General features: G+C 45.2%; 1 long non-coding RNA gene across 1 annotated transcript; it reads left to right on the top strand.

The window, feature by feature from the left end:
* The first annotated feature begins 4,709 nt into the window (after positions 1 to 4,709).
* Positions 4,710 to 9,436, top strand: LOC138831353 (uncharacterized). The gene is made up of 3 exons (XR_011373269.1): positions 4,710 to 4,994; positions 5,389 to 5,478; positions 6,286 to 9,436. It is a non-coding gene; the product is annotated as an uncharacterized lncRNA (long non-coding RNA).
* The last annotated feature ends 3,723 nt before the right edge of the window (positions 9,437 to 13,159 follow it).

The raw sequence follows: 13,159 nt of genomic DNA, 5'->3' as shown, positions 1-13,159 counted from the left end.
AGTAATTCAGCATCAGGTAATCACGTGAACTGGCATTGACTTCAGGTCTGCCAGAGTTGGAGAACTTCGTCTCTTTGTTCCAAAGGAAATTGGACTATCTGTCTCCAGAATGTGGCTTTGCTCTGTTAAATGGCCCCAGGACTGGGAAGGTGGCTCAGTGGTAGAGCGCTTGCCTTGCATGCCTGAGGCCCTGGGTTCGATTCCTCAGCAACACATAAGCAAAAAGAAAAAAGCCGGAAGTGGCTCTGTGGCTCAAGTGATAGAGTGCTAGCCTTGAGCTGAAGGGCTGAGGGACAGCACCCAGGCCCAGAGTTCAGGCCCCATGACTGGACCCCCCCCAAAAAATCACCCCAATAAAAGCTGTTGTCTTCACTTGAAAGGTTGGGGAATCAGGAGATACTTTAGGTGGGGCATAAAAGCCTGTGCAAACATAAAAGATCATCATTCTATTGTTGATATATATCCTAGTAAGGACATTTTAAATGCAATGCAAACATAACACAGATTCCCTGCTGATGTTTCTAACTTAGTAATTTGTGAGTTCGACTTCTGAGCAGATCTTCATTGAGACACTTGAGTCATAGAGAAAAAATAACACTTGGCTTTGGAGTTCATCAACTTGGAAATTTTTTTTATATTTTTTTATTGTGAAAATACTGTACAGAGGGGTTACAATTACATGGGCAAGATAATGGGTACATTTATCATCAAGCATTGTAGCCTCCTCCTTTGTTTCCCCTTCCCATCCCTTCACATCCCCCCTTCCCCCAATCCTCCCCTCCCCCTCCCCACCGAAGTTGTAAAGTTCGTTTTCGACATGACAACTTGTACTTCTCATTGTCGCAATGGGTCCACCTGTATCCTCGTTTAAATGACTTGTTTTTCCCTTTCCCCTCCACAAATTATACCGACATCAAATACAGTGAAAGTAGGGGTTATAAAATGGGGGAGGGACATACAAAGCAACAAAGAAATAATCTTATAAATGCGTTAGAAACCATCGCATGAAAGAAAACATTTGAATACATATCTTAGGGTTTATTTCCCAAACATTACCTCATCTGACTTTTTCTGCTTGACTCAGACATATACTAGATATTGCAAATAAGGGGAACCATGGGACCTATGTTTCTTTGGGCTTGGCTTACTTCACTTAATATAATTTTCAACTTGGAAATTTTCTTATTTTACTTTGTGAAGACAAGGCCTTACACACATGGAAATGAGAAACTAATTCGTAAGTGTACAATTAAACAGACACAGTTTGTATGCAAGTGTACACAGATGTATTAACTGAAGTATGGTATTTGCAGGGGAGAATTCGGATGGTAAAATTCCCCAGGAAAACAAACTCATAGTCCAATGAAATGAATACCAGGAAACTGGCACTTTAAAGGTATGAGTAGGTCAAGGGGAGGGAGGGTGGATGAACGAAGAGAGGAAGGCAACCATAATACTTAACATGTATCCTGTGAAACCAAGAATTGAGAACAGGGCTGGTTTTGGGAGAGTTGGGAGAGAATGATGAAGGGGTGGCATGATCAAGGTGCATTGTATTTATAAACTGATGTGTGCCACCACTGATAACAAAACCACAATATAAAAGGGGCAGCGAACACTGGGAGACATTGGCATAGGTGAGAATTACCTGCCTGACCACTGATAGAACCACACAGGCACTTCAATGGGGAAAGCCATTTCACAGAAATCATCTCAGGGAGACAGTGAATGTTTTGTCTTTATGAGGTATGCAATATTTGGATGTCATAGAAAGGAAGGATTCGAGGCACGAGCAGGGGTGGTGGGGGAGGAATATGCCCGGTCCCTTCCTGTGCTGGTGAGGTGCAGTGGGACAGTAGGGTTGCGGTGGAGGCGTGGGGAGAGGAGGCTAGAGGAGACCTTGAATGTCACATTGAGGACGGGTTTTGTGCTGCAGCAGCAGAGGACTGTCAGGAGCACAGAGGGAAGATTTCCTCGGTGGTGTTGTGGAGGCAGAGACAGGAACCATAATACTAATTAGGCGTTCATTGCTAATACGCTCATAGGAGTGGTGGCCAAGAGTAGGATGTGAGAGATGTGGAAAGTCAGTATGAAAGCACAGCTGAGTTACTCAAAGACAAATTTCCAAGTGGGTAATGAGAAAAGGAGAAACTCTCTGACACAAAAATAGAACAAGGTGAAGGAATTTGGTGGGGGCAGGTGGTTAAGAAGGTGCCTATTTTGAGATAACAAACTTGCTTCTGGATGTAATGAGTTTTGAAGTGCTGTTAGAATGTGACGTGTAGATGTCCACATATAAAATTGCCAAGTGCAGATATCTGAATTCTGATGATGTGAAGCCCTGGAGTGCCAACGTGAACCGTGAAACCAAGAGCTTCTGAAAAATTCAGGCCCCAAACGCTTTGAGATGTCAAACCTCAACCCGTCACTAAATTATTCACATTTGATTTTGTTCTCATAATGAACAGAGCAAAGAATCCGTTTTTTTCTCACAGATTTTTTTTTGAAGTTGGCAAAAATAATGTATTTTAAAGAAGTCATCAATGATCACTGAACTTACTTGGTAGATTCTTTTTTTCTTTTTGGTGAGGAATGACTCACATACTAGAAAGTATAAAATCCAATGGCAAATATACACATGAGTCCCCCTATACGTACCACTCCCATCAGGAAATGGAACGCTTCCAGCACTCCAAAAAGTGCCTCATAAGTTAAGGTCTCTCCAAGCTGCTACCTTCCAGAATGACTACCACTTTGAACAATATCCACTTAAGTTATTTTTATGCCTACAGCTCTGTATGAATTGAATCATACAATGATATATCACATACTATATATGATCTTGTATCTGTGATAATATATATCTTTCTTTGGTTAAGATGCATTTTTCTAGTATAGTTCATGGAAACAAATCTGGAGACGTGGATGTAATTTACACTTATTGAGGAACCATGCCACCCTAGTACACCAGGCCATCGGCCGCACATAGGGACTTTGTCTGCATTGGTGTACACACACACACACACACACCACACAGACAGGCTGAAGCACACACACACACACACACACACACACACACCCCACACAGACATAGGCTGAAGGCCCCTAGATGAGGTCATGGCAGACTCAGGCACTGGTTATGGCCCAGGTTTTACCCTCTTTTCTCAAGAGTGGGGGGAAGACTCTTACAACTCTCATGTGATCGTCTTAGGTCAAATGAATATTTTTATTTTACCCCCACTCTTGGTGTAGGGACAGGAAAGTTGTTTAGCCTTTGCAAACTGATTTTTTATCTAAGTGCTGAAAAGTTAGTTTGCTCTTATAATAGCATAAATAAACACTCTTGGAGCGAGAGCTCAGTTTTATTCTTCCCTCTTCAGCAAAGCATTATAAACAAAATCACCTCCATTCTAAACACAGAAACCTAGAATTACAGGAAGGACATCTCATTTATTTAATAGTGGTAAGGAAAATAGTTTATGGAACAAGGACCAAGGACCTTAGATAAGGGGACTAGAGCCACAGCTTCCTGCAGCTGTGCAATGAGTTACAGGCAGGGAGGGAGAGGTGGAGGCCTTGCTATTATGTGCACAGAAACACCTTTCAGTAATCCAGGAGCTCAGGGCTGCCCAGCATGCTTTGTATTAGAGGCTGGGGACAGCATATTTCTTTGTATCCTTAGAGTTTCTGTTGCCTTCTGAAACTGATACAACACAAATTGTTTGTGTGTGCGTGTATGTATGAAAGAGGAAGCACTTTAGTTCAAATGAGCACTTAATATTCGTAATTTGATCTAATTTTAATAAATTATATATGGGAAATACTGAATAGGCCACAAAATATTTTATTATTACTATTTTTTAAAATAAAATGTTTTTCTCCATTTCTTCTGTCCCACCTTCAATTTTTTGTTGCTTTTTTTTTCTTATGAGCAAGAATTATATCTGCTCAGATTCTCAAAAATTAATCTGCTTTAAAATGTTGAGAACATCAGGTCTCCTGTCAGTAAGCAGACAGGAGAAGTTAGGGAGAAGAGCATTGTTTGGAAAAGAAAACTTAGTCATCCTGTCACCTGAATGCATATTTGTGTACTGCTTAGATATTGCTGCTCCAAGTGATTCTGAACAGCTCTTCAAAGGGTGCATTGGTATGTGACATTTCAGAGGGAGATGAAGCTTCAGTCCACAAAAGGACATATATTAATTGGGGATTTTACTTTATTTTGGCACAGAGTTTTTTAAAAAAAAATCACCTGGATGGATTTTAAGATATAGACAACGTTTCAGATCTGGTTTTGGAAGCCTGATTGAGAAAGTTCTTTCTCCCCAGCATTTAGGACAGCATGTTCTCTCTAAAGAAAGCTGTCTATTTTTCTTTTCTTTGATGGACCTTCAGTTTAGAACAGACACAAAGCTGGGAACACAACCCAAGGCAGAAAAAATTCACTCCTATGTACTGTTGGTCAGGTTGACTGTAGGACACAAAGGTTATGGATCGGTGGTGGAGCCTTGTCCCTGCGTGAGCATGTTTTCTGGACTTTGGCTGGAGCTGAATTACTGACTTCTGAAAGGAGGGATGGGTCTGGGTTTCTAGCGGGAACAGCCAATGGGAAGGAAGTAATATTCATTAAGAGTGTCTCAGGCAGGCCACACCGGTAAGGCATGCTGTTAACACACCCTCCTGCACACTGTTCGCCTGTGTTTGAAACCCTTCCAGGATACTGGGGTTACGTTTTTATTCCAACCAGGAAGAATACATGATTGGATTCTTCTTTTTATCCCTTCCTTCCTTCCTTCCTCGCTTCCCTCCCTCCCTCCCTCCCTCACCCATCTCCCCCTCCCCCTGCTGCCCTCCTCTGGAGCTCTTCTTTCCAGCAGGAGCTTGAGAATAAGATTATTATCCAATCAACTCAACAGCAGCCCATGTCAGTGTCCACATGTGCATCTGAGACGAGAAGAGATTCATTTGTGACCTGGAAACTGAAGTCTGCTTAGGTCTGTAAATATGAATAAAGCCCATTCTCCTTAATGATGAAGGTAATCTCCAGTAATTTAATTGTCTTTCTTAACTAGTGGGGATAACCCATTTCTCTCCACCCCCCCCTCCTCTCACACAAAAACTATGCTTCTCATAGAGTGATCTTTACAAACACAGGGGAAATATGTCTTTTGGTTAATTGCATTTGAAAGAGCTTCCCCCCCCCCTTTTTTTCTTTTTTGTATGAGAGACTCTTCTTTCTCCACCACAAATTATGTGTTTTTCTAATACATATTGTGGTGAGCTGCTTGGGCTCTTATGGGCTAACTGTGGAAGTGGTTGGTGTGTGTGGGATGTACTCCTGGCTTGGGTTAGCTTTGGTGAAAGTTGCTGCTTTGGTTGCTGCTACAGATGAAAGGCAGTTTCTTTCTGTTGCCGTTGTTTGTGGAACTTTGGTGGACCTGGAGTGGATTGTGAGACCCCCCTGCCAGCCCATCCCCTGTGAGCACAGAGCCGTTGTCTCTTTCCATGTGTCATGTGCATTTTCCAAAACATTCAGCCGTGCCTCTAAGAAAGAAGTACAGCTTCTTAAGATGGCCTAGGAATGGAGCTGTTTTCTTTTCAATATGGTTTTGGAAAGAAATTATAGATGGAAGGTAGAAATCAAGTTGTACAGAAGGACTTAAGTGTAAGCCAGGAATGCAAAGATTAGACTCACTGGTTTAGTTAGGGCAAATAACTTCACTTTGAATTATTTTCTTCTTTTGAGCGAAAAAAAAAGTAGATCTGTGTTGAAAGCAGTGTCTGAGGAGACCAGCTTATAACACACAGCAATTGCAGAGACAAGTTAGGTGACACCAAGAACAAGTGTGTCTAGGCAGTCCCTTTAAAAATACCCCAACCGAGGTTATGAAACCACACAGCTTCTTTGAGGAATAACGCATCCAGGGCTAAAGCAGCCTAATTTTATTCAAGGATTTGAAGAGTAAAAAGGGATTTGGTTCTTTAAAAAAGGGAAAAAAGAACAGCCGAGTGAGGATTATTGATCAGTGAGGGATTAAACATTTGCTGGAATACAAAGCATCAGGAATTATCAACATGGACATCACAGTGGCCGGCCATTCAGCACTTGGAAATGCAAACAGCCCAGTTTCCCACTGATCCAATGGCAGCAGCCTGGAGCTCTTGATTCCCTGTGTGTCCACCTTTGTACTCCCTGCCCCTGGACAGGGATGAGGAGATGGGTTAGGGGTGAAAGGAAACTAATCTTGCTCTTTTAACTTCTGTCTGTCTGTCCCTCTTGAGCAGGCCAAGCAGAGACCAGAGAGGGAAAGCACTGGGGAGCCTAGGAGAGGTCCTGAGGTCCAGAGAGGATCAGGAGATCTATCGGGAAACCTCAACTACCACTTCCTCCTGTTGCCAGGGCTGTGGTCCTGTCTGCTTGCCGGCCCGCACCTGCCTCTGTGGTTCACAAGGAAAAGGCATTTGGCACTTGTACAGCCGGCCCAAGGGAGTAGTGCTGGGGCCATCCCTCCCTTTCTGGTTTTGTCTTTTTCTTCCCCTGTCAGGTGCCACTGGCTTTGAACCATGTAATTGCATCAATAAGCCATCTCTGGGATGAGCGGTGTGTGTGTGTGTATGTGTGTGTGTGTGTGTGTGTGTCTGTGTGTGTGTCTGTTTGTGTGTGTGTCTGTGTGTGTGTCTGTGTGTGTGTGTGTGTGTGTGTGTGTGTGTCTGTGTGTGTGTTCTACTGGCAGCCTGGCTCTGCCACCCTGCCTCCTGGAAGGGTTTGCAGGACTGAGGACATTGGTTTGGATCCTGAGGCTGATTTTTATCACCTCTGCATAAGGCTTAGCCTGTGAGGAGGGAAAGTGAGAGGGAGGGAAGAGGAAGTCTGACTTTGCACTTTCAAGAGCATGTGTGATTTTCCAGGATGTACATAATATACATTGAAGCATCTGTGTTGTGGGCTCCCAGGGATTTGCCTGTTCTCAGTGCCGATTCTTTGTGCACCCTGCATACATCCTACCTTTTGGAGACTGGGGGAGGCAGTGGAGGATGTTGTATAAGAGGACCAGTGTCCTGACCCACGTGCTGACTGGGTTAAAACAGGTGCACAGATACTTCAAGCTCCAGCCCACATCTCTACCTACCCCTGGGCAGGAAGAGCCTAGGGTCACCGTCTGCCTCTTGGAGACTCAGTTTCCCCATCCACTGGGAAGTTTTTGATAAAGGCCTTTATTTTGGGTGCCACATTCTCATGCTGAGTCTCCTATTGCCTTCTGTTGTCAACTTGAGGAGCCTTTGAAACTTTGGGGGAGACGTTCCCATCTTTTTCTTCCTTCTTCTTTTCCATACATTGGACTGTGTTGCTATTTTCAGGCCACAAGTGATGAGACTGAAATGTAAGTGTCTTGATGTGCCAGGTGGGGACATCAGGCCACCTGGCTCAAAACCTGGAATTCTAGGACATGTTAACTGTCTGAACCACAGAGGTAGAGAGAGCACACACAGGGCCACACTCACTGACCCGTGAATGTCACAGATGTGGCCGGGCCAGGCCTTGAGACCATGTCAACCCTGGTCCAGAGGAGAAAGGACACACTTCACCCACAGCTCTTTTTAGGGAGCTGGGATTGAGTTCCATCTGTAGAATCGCAAAGTGTTTCTGGGTTTGGAGCCACTCTTTCTCAGACGTCAAGTAAACACACACAAGGTTGCAATGAGGGTTATGCAAGCCTGTATGCTGGGGTTTGACTCAGGACAAGCCCTAAAATGAGCACATTTTGCTCATTTTTGCTGTTCAAAATTTTGGTGATCCTAGGGTTTAAACTCAGAGCCTTGCACTTGTTATACGGATGCTTTACCACTTGAACCTTGCCTCTAGGTTCCTTTGCTTTCTGCCAATGTTGTATGACTGTGTCTGAATCCACCTCCTCTAGGTTCACTGGTGATGTTGGACTCCCGGGCCCATGTCACCGCACTGTTTTTCTCCCCCAGAAACAGTGTCTTGTGGACCTTTCTGCCCGGTCTGTCCTAGAACCTTGATCCTTCTAATGTCAGCCTGCTAAGTAGCTGAGATGATAGGTGCCAGCCACCAGCATGTAGCTGAGGATGTATTGTCCCACTGTTATCCTACTGAGCCCAAACCTTAGATGCACCCAGTGATTGTGTTGGCGAATTGACATCATCGGATGAGCAGCATATATGGCTTATTTATTGACAGTCGAGGTCCAAGCCCTGACTAGGCCCAAAGCCTTAGCCTCACTCTTGGTCCATGGAGATGGAAGACTATCCAGGCAGATGTGTCTCAAAACAGCAATGCTGCTGAGTTTGGTGTGTGTGGTTGTTTGGGGTGTGTGTGGTTGGGGTATGTGTGGTTGTTTGGGGTGTGTGTAGTTGTTTGGGAAGTGTGTGGTTTGGGATGTGTGTGGTTGTTTGTGGTGTGTGTGGTTGTTTGGGATGTGTGTAGTTGTTTGGGATGTGTGTGGTTGTTTGGGATGTTTATGATTGTTTGGGGTGTGTGTGTGTGGTTGTTTGGTGTGTGTGTGTGGTTGTTTGCGGGAGTGTGGTTTGGTTTCCTGCTCATCAGCCTTGGTGGGTGCCATCTTCTCCCCTCCCCATAGGATGCTCTCTGCTCACAGTGGTGTGACCTGTACCCCTCTCTATTCTCAGTGTTTAACCTGTACCTCCTCTCTGCTCTTGGTATGACTCTATCCCCTCTCTGCTCTTGGTAGTGTGACTTGTATCCCTTCTCTGTTTTTGGTGTGACCTGTACCCCCTCTCTGCTCTTGGTGTGACCTGTACCCCAGGGCTAATTTAGGCCATTGGGATTTAGAATGCAGTTGGAGATGGGAAGGAGAGGGGACTGGAGAGGGAGGCTGGGAGAAGAGATCTGGTCCCACACCTGCTCGCTGCTCCTCAGGACACCTCTGTGCACTCCACAGGGCCACTGTGAAGCCTGATGGGGAGGAGCTCTATTCTGGCTGTCCAGGGCCCCGCGGAAGGAAAAGCAAGGGAGGAACGCGCTTGAAAATAACATCGTGACTGTTCTTGGGGTAGAGTTCTGCTTTTGCCAGCTTCATTTTTAATGAAAGGATGGAAATGTCCAGAGGCAGGGTGGTGACTAATGGAGTTGCATTGTCCTCTTCTTATTGGAGTTTCAACAGCAGGGCATCCAAGCTCACTCTCTGAGACTGCATTCACGCCAATGTGCAATATGAAATGGAGTTCCTTCCGCATTCACCTCTCTCTAGTCCTGGGCCTGGAGCAGCAACTTAGTCTTCACCTGGTCTGATTTGATGGGATGATTCTCCAGCGCTCACTCCTTTTCTTATGTTGACAGTGGTAGTGGTGGGGGGGGAACACAAATTTACATGACAAAGGACATAGTTCACCTTTTTCACCTGGGAAGTACTTGTGTTTGTTTTCTGGGTAGATAAACTACATTTAAATGGCATGATGGATTAAATAAAGTGTTATTTTTATTTCCTTACCATTGTTAAGGACTAAGTACTTCTGGGTTTTCTTTTTCTTTTTTCTTTTTTACTATCTGGCAGCAAAAATGCCAGCTCAAGTAGAAGTGTGGTTCAAGTGGTAAAATGCCAGCTTTGGAAGAAAACGCTAAGGAAGAGCATGAGGCCACCAGATTGAAGTCTAGGCTTCCAGTCCCAGAGGCAGGCTGTGAGTCACAGCCCATTGGGGTCACACAGCCCAGCACTGCGTAACAGACAGTGAAAGGGTCAGGACATGACTGCCATCATTTTGTTTTTCTTTGCATGCTAGGCTTTGAAGTCAGGGCCATGCCCTTACTAGACAGAAGTTATATCATCTGAGCAATGCCTCCGGCCCTTTTTTGCTTTATTTATTTTTCAAATACGGCTTCCAGGCTGACCCATCAGCACCTCTCATGCATACTTGGATCATTAATGTCAGCTGCCCATGGCACTCATTCTCCCTCCCCCCCCCCAACTCCTTGGAGTCCTGCTGGAGGCTCACTGCAGACACATCCTCATGGCTGCTGTAAATGGAAGGGACCCTGGTCATCAGCAAATGGCAGTGTGAGGCCAAGCAAGGTCAGAACTGGTCAGGAATCAGGACTGGTAATGACTCTGTGCTTAGGGGCAGGCATAGCTCCTGATGAGTGGGTGGAGGACTGGACTATGTAGCTTCAGTGTATCTGTTTTCAGGCAGTGACTATCATAGACACATTTGGATTTTGTGAGGTTTTTGAGCAGTGAGGATGGAAATCAGCTTGGGGCACAGCTGTGGACAGGTTGGTTGGTCCGTCCCATGTGCCTGGGACACCTTAGCTTGCTTTGGCACCTAGGTAACAAGTTGCCCTTATGACGTAAGTTTATGATTTTCTCAAGTAGAGACTATATTAAACTCCACGAAGGCACAAGGCTTGACTTGTTCTGGCCACAACTAGTTCCTCCTATTGTCTCCAGACAGAGCAGCAGCTCCACAAATAAGGGATGGGAGGGGGGCATGGGGAACGAGAAGGAAGGGGTGGCGTCGCCCAGGAAGCATTGTACTTGTAACCTGACTTCTGGAATTGTTACCCTGGGTGCAACCCCATCAAAATACTAATAAAAAAGTCATGTTTTCTTATTTGTTATGAACAAATAAGAAAAATAATTTTAAACAACCACACTCTATAACCCATAGATAATTACTTCTATTTTTGTTTTTAAGAAACAATCATTGTTGGAGAGTTTTCTTTGAAATACAAAAACTCTTCTTGGAAGCTTATCTGTGTATTAGACAACAGAGCCCCTGAGTTTGAGTTTGCAAAGACTTGGAAATGGAGACTTTCAGGATGATTGCACTCCTTCCGCGCAGTGTGTTTCCATACCCATGCATTCCCACAAAAATTTCCTCCAGTCATTTTTGGCACTCTAATCTTTGTTACCTAGTTTAGAAAACAAAAGTTGGGGAAAGTCATGTGAATTGAAAGTTGTGCTTTTCTGTATATGGTTAAAGAAGTCTTCCTTTGGGAACTGCCTACATTTCTTTGCTGTTTTCGGCAAGTTTTCCTGGCTCTTGCTGCTTTCTTTCTTCCTTAGAGGATTCTGTAAGGTCTATCCATCATCCAGTTACCAAAATGCACCTCACTGGAGAAGGAAAAATAGTTGGCGTAGCTGAGTGTTTGAAAGGAAATAGGAGGAAAGACATGCCTCCACACATCGAACCATCTCTGATGCGCTTTTGGAAATTCATAATGACAGATGGGTTGGGGAGAAGGAGATACACTCCACAGTGGGCTTCCTTTCAGATCCAGAGCTCCTTCCAAGGTGTTCTGAGCTATTCTTAGCAACTGGGGCTCCACACATTCACCCCGCCCCCCCCCAGAAGAGAAGACTGCTTGAGGAAGCTTTGTTGCTTAGCATTTTGCTCCAAACAAAAGCCAAACCAGGCAATGCAGGAATAGATGTGGAGAAATCTAGACGTCTATTTCATAGAACTTGAAGGACCAAGGCACCTGACTTCTCAGGACCTGTGCTTCTTCAGTCCTCTGATAGGAGTGAGAAGTTCTTTCTCACTCATCAATTCTTTCAGAATTCTCTGAAAGAAGTGATGAGAATATTCGTAGGGAATGGTGGAGATAGGAAGGTTCCATAGTCCCTATCTTTTGGACACTTGCAGTGTGGAAATCATTGAAATTGTTTTCCCCTTCTCTTGTTTATTCAACTCTACCTATCGTTGGTTGATGGCTCAGATTATCTCCCTTCCCCCCCCAACCCCCAGTGTAGTAATGCATTTCAGGGTAATGCAGAATTTCAATTTGGGGTGTAGAGTGATATGGTTTGATCATGTGTTACAGAGTTGAAGTTCTGAGACCCCCCCTCCCCCATGGAGTTAGGAGCTTTGCGCCATGTAGTCACTCTAAGAGCACCTGTGGATTCTTTCCTAGGCTCTCATACTTAGCCACCGACCATGAGCTTGAGCTCTGCCTCTGATGGGCACCAGTTGAGTGTCCATTTTCACCATGAACATATTTGTGTGGACAGGACCTTCTGTTTGGGGGGGGCATACCGTGGTGGCTGTGGCAAGACAGAGAAAATGCCTACGTCTGTAAAGGTGTACCTAAGCTGAATCCACAGACTTCTATTCCCAGAACGGCCTCAACTGGTGATCCTCCAGATCTGAGTTCCCTGAGTACCAAAGATTATAGGCACCAGTCATGGATTCCTGGCATGATGCCTAAATATTGCAGCGGATGCAAGGAGTTTGAGAAGTGGCGACTGCCTTACAGGGGGTTGCGAACTCCAGCCCCTTATTCTGTTGCAGATGTCAAATCAGAAGCCATCTATCCACCACAGGCAGCTTTATTAGATGATCAAATTGGTTATGGAAGTGCCCTGCCCACCTGCACTGGCCTCTTTCCCTTACCCAGCTAAGGACTCCTTGCAGACACACCCTCATGGCTGCTTTGCCTGCTGTGATCTCAACTCCTTTCCAAATGCTTGCCTCGGCAGCTTCCCCTCCATCGTGCCTGTGCCTCTCGGACTGGGTTCCCATGGTGGTTGGATATTGAGCTGCTTGTTAGAGGAGGAAACAAGGGCTGTTGTGTACAATGGCAGGCCTGAACTGGCCCTGAGGCAGGGCAGACGCTCTCCCAGGTGGGACTTGTCAGGGCACAGGGCAGGCATCCTGCCACTGGGCCCTGGGTCACTGTGGTGAGCAGCGGTCACACTGGAACTTCTCTCTCTCAGAGAACAACAGGTTATATCTGACCAGATTGTCTTCTCTAGGGAATCTGTTTCTCCACCTACTCCTGGGGGATGCCTGGGGCTTGAGTCCATGCCAGGTTTCACTCCTGTCCAGAACTTTTCATTCCAGAAGTTTCAACCACTCAGCCAACCCCCCTGCCCTTTGCTGCATTCCCTTCTCTGATTCTGTGGCTTACACTCTTCATTTTCTATGAATTGTGAGTTTCCCTTCTGGCTATCCTTGGTTCCTTCCCTTTAGTTTGATTGTGAATAGGCTCCTACTTTGCTTCTAGAAACTTCTTTCCTTCTACCTCTCATTTGGGGGATACTTTACTATACTTCTTTTGGGGGATTCAAGAGTGTTTATGAATTGTTTCTTAAGTGGGCAAACTGCACATACTCTTTAGAGCAGTTTGTGTGGGGGGGTGTGCGTACGTGCAGTTTGTGTGTGGAGGGGTGTGCGTACG

The sequence above is a fragment of the Dipodomys merriami genome, unplaced genomic scaffold (genome assembly GCF_024711535.1).
Source record: "Dipodomys merriami isolate MVZ:Mamm:240054 unplaced genomic scaffold, mDipMer1.0.p SCAF_1934, whole genome shotgun sequence".
In the NCBI taxonomy this organism is placed as follows: Eukaryota; Metazoa; Chordata; class Mammalia; order Rodentia; family Heteromyidae; genus Dipodomys; species Dipodomys merriami.
Note: the sequence above shows the minus strand (reverse complement) of the source record. Positions and strands in the feature narration are given on the sequence as shown.